Raw genomic sequence first — 5,479 nt, 5'->3', positions numbered from 1 at the left:
ATAAGCAAGAAGGATGAGCAAGCTCCTAACAGCTTTGGCCCCCCTCTACACATGACAATTATTGTGCCATTAACTGACCAGCTACACGTGCAAACCTACTGCAAAATAAAAAGCTTCCACCTCACACCCTCAGGCCCCCCACTGCCTCTACCCTTCCTGCAACCTTCAACCACCTGGCCCCACCCCCACACCATCTCCCTGCCCTGCTGCCTCTTCAAAACATACCGTGAGGCTCCTCCACCTGAGCCTTTATTTAAAAATCCTGTTGACAACTGTTCTGAAATTGCCCTGAGCTGTGTCACTGTTGTTAAACGATTTTGTTACCTGTCGTTCCTTCCTCCCGCCGGCAACCCTGCTTGGCTCTAGCAACAGCCCTGCCACCACAACTACCAGGCCAGGCTGGGACTGCAGCACTCCTGCTCCATGCCCCAGGCTGGAGTGAGGCCAGAACAAGAATCTAAGAGTAAGTTGTGGGGGGGGTAGAAGTGAGAGGAAGAGGAGGCAAGGCACCTGAGGCTGGGGGGCGGATGGGGAGCGGGGTCCACAGCTGCAGCAGCTGCCTGCCCCTCACAGCCTCATACTCCATTCCAAGACAAGGGCCTTGTTCCCCCCTTCCCTCACTCCATTATATGGTGGGGAATTGCTTGTTTTTGCCTTGAATAAATACAATTTGGGGGAGGGGCTTCCAGAAAAAGAAAGGCCTAACCATACAAGGTGAAGAGCCCCAAACTCCCACTGAAATCACCAGACACTAAGAGCACTCAGTTCTCTCTACAGGAGAGAACACTGCAATAAAAACTGTTTAGGTGTACTTTTAGATAAAAAATACAGAATGAGCAGCACAAGTATGTGGCAGGCAATGCCGATGTAACAAGGGCACCGGCATTCTTTTCAGAAATGCAAAATCTATTATTTTAGAAAACACACATAGCAAATTTCAATCGAATACAAGTCTTTGAAGATATATGATTCAGTGAATCACATCTCCTTTCACTAGAGACACAGGAATTTTACTCCTGACTTCATCAGTCATTTCAAGAGCCGACTCTTACTGTTACCAAGAATAACAGACATTATGATTCACAAGCTAGTAGCAAGTACTCTTCGAATAGAGATACTTAGTAAAATGTAATCTGAAGGCTTATTTCTTAATCATGTTATTTTGATAAGTAAAACAAACAAAAAATGAATGTAAATAATCTGTAAGCTTCTTTACTTGCAAGGAGGGGGAAAAAAAAGCAAAATGTGAAATATAGCAGAAGGTTAGTTGTAGGATTTGTTCTAATAATTTAGTAAAGTTGCATTTTCCAATGACAGTACAATTCTTCAAACAATTATACTATTTAAGTAAGCTTATTTGATATCAAGTCATTAGAAAATGTTGGCTGGAAGGGACCTCAGGCCATCTAGCCCAGCGTTTCTCAACCTGTGCGTCATGACCCAAAAGTGGGTCACAAAAAATATATGAAAGGGTTGTGAACAAACTTTAAAAATGGATTCTCCTGTAAAGGAGAAAAACATGGGAAATTGCGGTTTTTCCCTGGGAGGCTGGCAGAGCTTCAGCCTTGCAAGGGGCTGCTTCGGGCCCCCCCATGCCCCACACACACCGCGGGGCAGGGGCAGCAGGTCAGAAGTGAGGGGCACTGGGTCGGGACTGGCCAACAATGTTTACAAATGGGTCTCGGTACAAAAAAAGTTTGAGAACTACTGGCCTAATCTAACCCCCTGCTCAAAGCAGGACCATCCCCAACTAGATTATCCCAGCCCAAGCTCTGTCTAGTTGGGTCTTAAAAGCCTCCAAGGATGAAGTTTCCACCACCTCTCTGGGTAGTGCTTCACCTCCCTCCTCCTCAGAAAGTTGTTCCTAATATCCAAGTTTTCGGGCACAAACACCCTTCATCAGGCATCAGAGAAAAGATCGTAAAGGTCTCCTGGGTAGAAATGACAGCTCATATTTCATAGGATTTCACAGAGGGGTCAATAGATGGCAAAACCCTTTGGGCAGCTGTTCTTAGCTGGTAAGGAGCCTCAGCTCTCCTGTGAGGCTGTGATGATTCAAATTACCTTAGACAAAGGCAGGCACACGATCTCGGCTTTCGGGTGGTCAAAGTTGTTCTTGGGAAAATACGAAGTCTGCATTTAAAAAAAAAAAAAAACAGGCTAAAATTCGATATCTTCCATGTGTCAGGTATCCAGGTTGTAGCAGTGTTGGTCTAGAGGAAAAAGCAGTCAGGGTTCATGGACAGAGGTGGTATCTTTTATTAGACCAACAAGACTTTTTGCCAAAACAAATTTGTGCCTGAACAGCTTGCTATTAAATATATCTATATCTATCTATAGATAATATATATATTATTTTTTTTTTTTTGGCAAAAATCTCATTGGTCTACTAAAAGCTCTGTCCACGAGCCCCAATTGCTTTTTCCTCTAGACCAACAGGGCCACAACTTGGATACATTTCTACCCAGGACAACTGTTACCATCTTTTCTCCCACGCCCGACGGATGCTTGCGCCCGAAAGCTTGCCATTAAAGATCTTTTTTTCTTTTGCAAAAACTTACTTAGGTGGTCTAATAAAAGCAATTACCTCTGCCACCAGTCCTGATGGGTTTCACCACCCCGCGCCCGCTCCGGCACCCACAGGCACCGAGGGCTGGAGCGGAGCGGAATGAAGCAGGACTGCGAAGAGGCCGCTGTCACACGTTACACTCAGCGCCGCTCGCTGCCCAATCGCGCCATAAAGGCGGGGCGAGGCGAGGCGAGGCGAGGCGGGGCCCGGGAGCGGGTAGATGTTCCCGGCAACTCGGATCGCGCGAAAGAGCGCGGGGGGGACAGTGGCAGCGCGAGGAGGAAACCCACCCCACCCCTTACCCCGCGCCCTCACCTCCCGGCGCCGCCGTTGCAGTTCAAACCAGCTGCGTTCCACGTTCGGCGTTTCCCGTTCTAAAGTTCTACGCGCGCCGGCCCCGCGGGCAGTACAGGGCAGCGCTCGGCTTCGTGCCTCTCCCTGCGCATGCGCCGCGCCGCCGCTTCCGGGGCCGTCTCCGAAAGCCGTGGAGGGTGGCGGGAAAAGCCTCGCGGATTCCCTCTTCCCGCGCTGCTCGCTGTGTGCGGTAGGGCTTTGTTTTTCCAGTACATGAACTCCGGCACTCTTTTATTTTTTGTACTCTCTGTAGAGTGTACATGGACCATGGTGTGTGCGTGGTCAATAATTGGACATGGGTAAGAAATTCAAAAAATCTCATTGTGACAAATATCTCGGTAATTTCAAGGACTACATCTAAAATCATTTAACAACAGTGACGCGGCTCAGGGCAATTTCAGAACAGTTGTCAACAGGATTTTTAAATAAAGGCTCAGGTGGAGGAGCGTCACAGTGTGTTTCGAAGATTTCATAGGCGTTGGGGCTGGAAGGGACCTCGGGTCCAGCCCCCCTGCCCCAGGGGCAGGAAGTCAGTTGGGGTCAAAGGATCCCAGCAAAATGAAGCATCCAGACGTGACGGGCTGTGTAGATTGGGAGGGCAAAATATGGTTTGCAGGCTGGATGCGGCTTGCCAGTTAATTATATCTGGCTTATGGGTGGCAGCAAGCCATGTTCAGGCCCTGCTTCTGCTGGCAGGTGGCTGGTGCCATGGGGACACTGGGGGAAGCAGCCCTGCCCACGTGCCTGTCTGGCACCACACAGCAGCCTGGGAGGGAGTCTGGGCTGCCCTGGGCCTGCAGGGCTCCGTCTCCCACTGCTGCAGGGATCGCTGGGCAGAAGCAGTCCTGTCTGCTTGCCCGGCACCACATGATGCCAGAGAAGCTGGGGCCCAAGTGCAGCTTGCCCAGGGTACCCAGGGCCCAAGTGCAGCTTGCTGGGGCCCAAGTGCATATTGCCACGCAGTACCAAGTAGGAAGGACTGCTTTCCTTCCTGCAGCGCCTGGAAGATGGGAGTGTGGCCCTGCAGGCCCTGGACTCCATCTCCTAAGCTGCTGCATGGTGCCAGATGGGCAAGTGGGTGAGCTGCTTTCACCCAGGATCTGCTGAGCCAGATTGCATCTCCCAGGTGCCGCGGGTGATGCCGGGTGGAAGCAGCCCTGCCTGTCTGCCCCACTCTGGCAAGGTCCCAGGGGGGTGAGTGGAGTTGCTTCCACCCAGTGTCCCCCCACAGTGCCAGCAGAGGCCACCCTCTGCCCATGGGGGATGGAGCCTAGCTGCGAACCTCTGCACTGTCCCATCCTGCCCCTCTATCACGGTTCCTAGGAGCCGTGGGGTCAGGGAAGAGGGGGTTGTACACACACCAGGAGCTCTGATGATGGGGCAGGACAGCACGGAGGCCCCCAGCCAGGCTCAATCCCTTGCAGATGTGGGCGGCAGGTGCCAGCTCTGAGCAGGGCGAGGTGGGGGGCAGTCAGTGGTCCAGGGCATGCTACAGACCTGGGCGGATTTATGCTTCCAGTCCTGCTGCTGCTTTGGCACCAACCCTGGCCTGGCTGCAGGGAATGCACGCAAGCATGCATGTGCGCATGTGTGTGTTTGTGTGTGTGTGGCCCTCAACAGCTCCCCACAACTTGTTAAGTGGCCCTCCAGCCCAAATAATTGCCCACCCTAGTATGGACAGAAACAGTATCTTACCTTAAAAAATTTTACCTCAAAGAAAAAATACCATAGAATTGCTGCGTGTAGACATTCTGTACCTGAATAAAAAGAATATAGTACTAGGATTGTACTACCTGGAAGGTGAAGCTAATTATGAAACATTCAGGGAGAGTACAGAAGCAGCTAAAATGGGACAATAATAATGGGTGACTTCAACTATTCTCACGTAAATTGGGTAAATCATCATGGTGAAATGTGGACATGACATTTCTGGATATGATAAATGACTGCTTTTTAGAACAACTCATCTTGGAACCCACAAGAGAAGAAGCGATACTAGACCTAATCCCAAATATCTGTTGGTGAGCTACTCCATAATAGCAACCATAACATAATCAAATTTAATATTGTAGCAGGAGGGAGTAAGCCAAAAACATCCACTATGCCAATATATAATTTTAGGAAGGGAAATTTGAGGAATTTAGTTTGAAAATGAGGAAGTTAGTTTGCAAAAAGTTTAAAAGTCTAGTAAAAAATGTAAAAAGCCTGAAGACAGCTTGGAAATTGTTTAAAAACATATTAGGAGTATCAGCAGAGTTAAGGAAGTCATTGAAGGCAAAAAGACATCCTTCAAAAATTAAGAAAAATAGGAAAGCTCACAAACTCTGGCAGGCCAAGTGTAAATGTGAAACAAGGCAGGCCAAAAAAGAATTTGAGGAGGGTCTAGAGAAAGATGCTAAAGTTGATAATAAAAAAACTTTTAAAAAATACATCAGGAACATGAAGCCAACTAGAGAATTGGGAGGACCATTAGATAATCAAACCATAAAAGGTGCACTCAGGGGTGACAAGGCCAAAACAGAAGCTAAATGAATTAATTTCATTGGTGTTTACTGC

At 48.9% G+C, this 5,479-nt stretch overlaps 1 protein-coding gene across 1 annotated transcript in view; it reads right to left on the bottom strand.

The window, feature by feature from the left end:
- Positions 1–3,035, bottom strand: part of LOC102375070 (structural maintenance of chromosomes protein 6) — a 63,382-nt gene extending 60,347 nt beyond the window's left edge. The window contains exons 1-2 of the mRNA XM_014522235.2: positions 2,885–3,035; positions 2,065–2,133 (exon numbers count right to left, since the gene is read on the bottom strand). The gene's annotated coding sequence lies outside the window, so the exon portion shown is untranslated. The remainder of the gene's footprint in view (positions 1–2,064; positions 2,134–2,884) is intronic.
- Between the last annotated feature and the right edge of the window lie 2,444 nt (positions 3,036–5,479).

Source organism: Alligator sinensis, unplaced genomic scaffold (genome assembly GCF_000455745.1).
Source record: "Alligator sinensis unplaced genomic scaffold, ASM45574v1 scaffold870_1, whole genome shotgun sequence".
Lineage (NCBI taxonomy): Eukaryota > Metazoa > Chordata > Crocodylia > Alligatoridae > Alligator > Alligator sinensis.
Note: the sequence above shows the minus strand (reverse complement) of the source record. Positions and strands in the feature narration are given on the sequence as shown.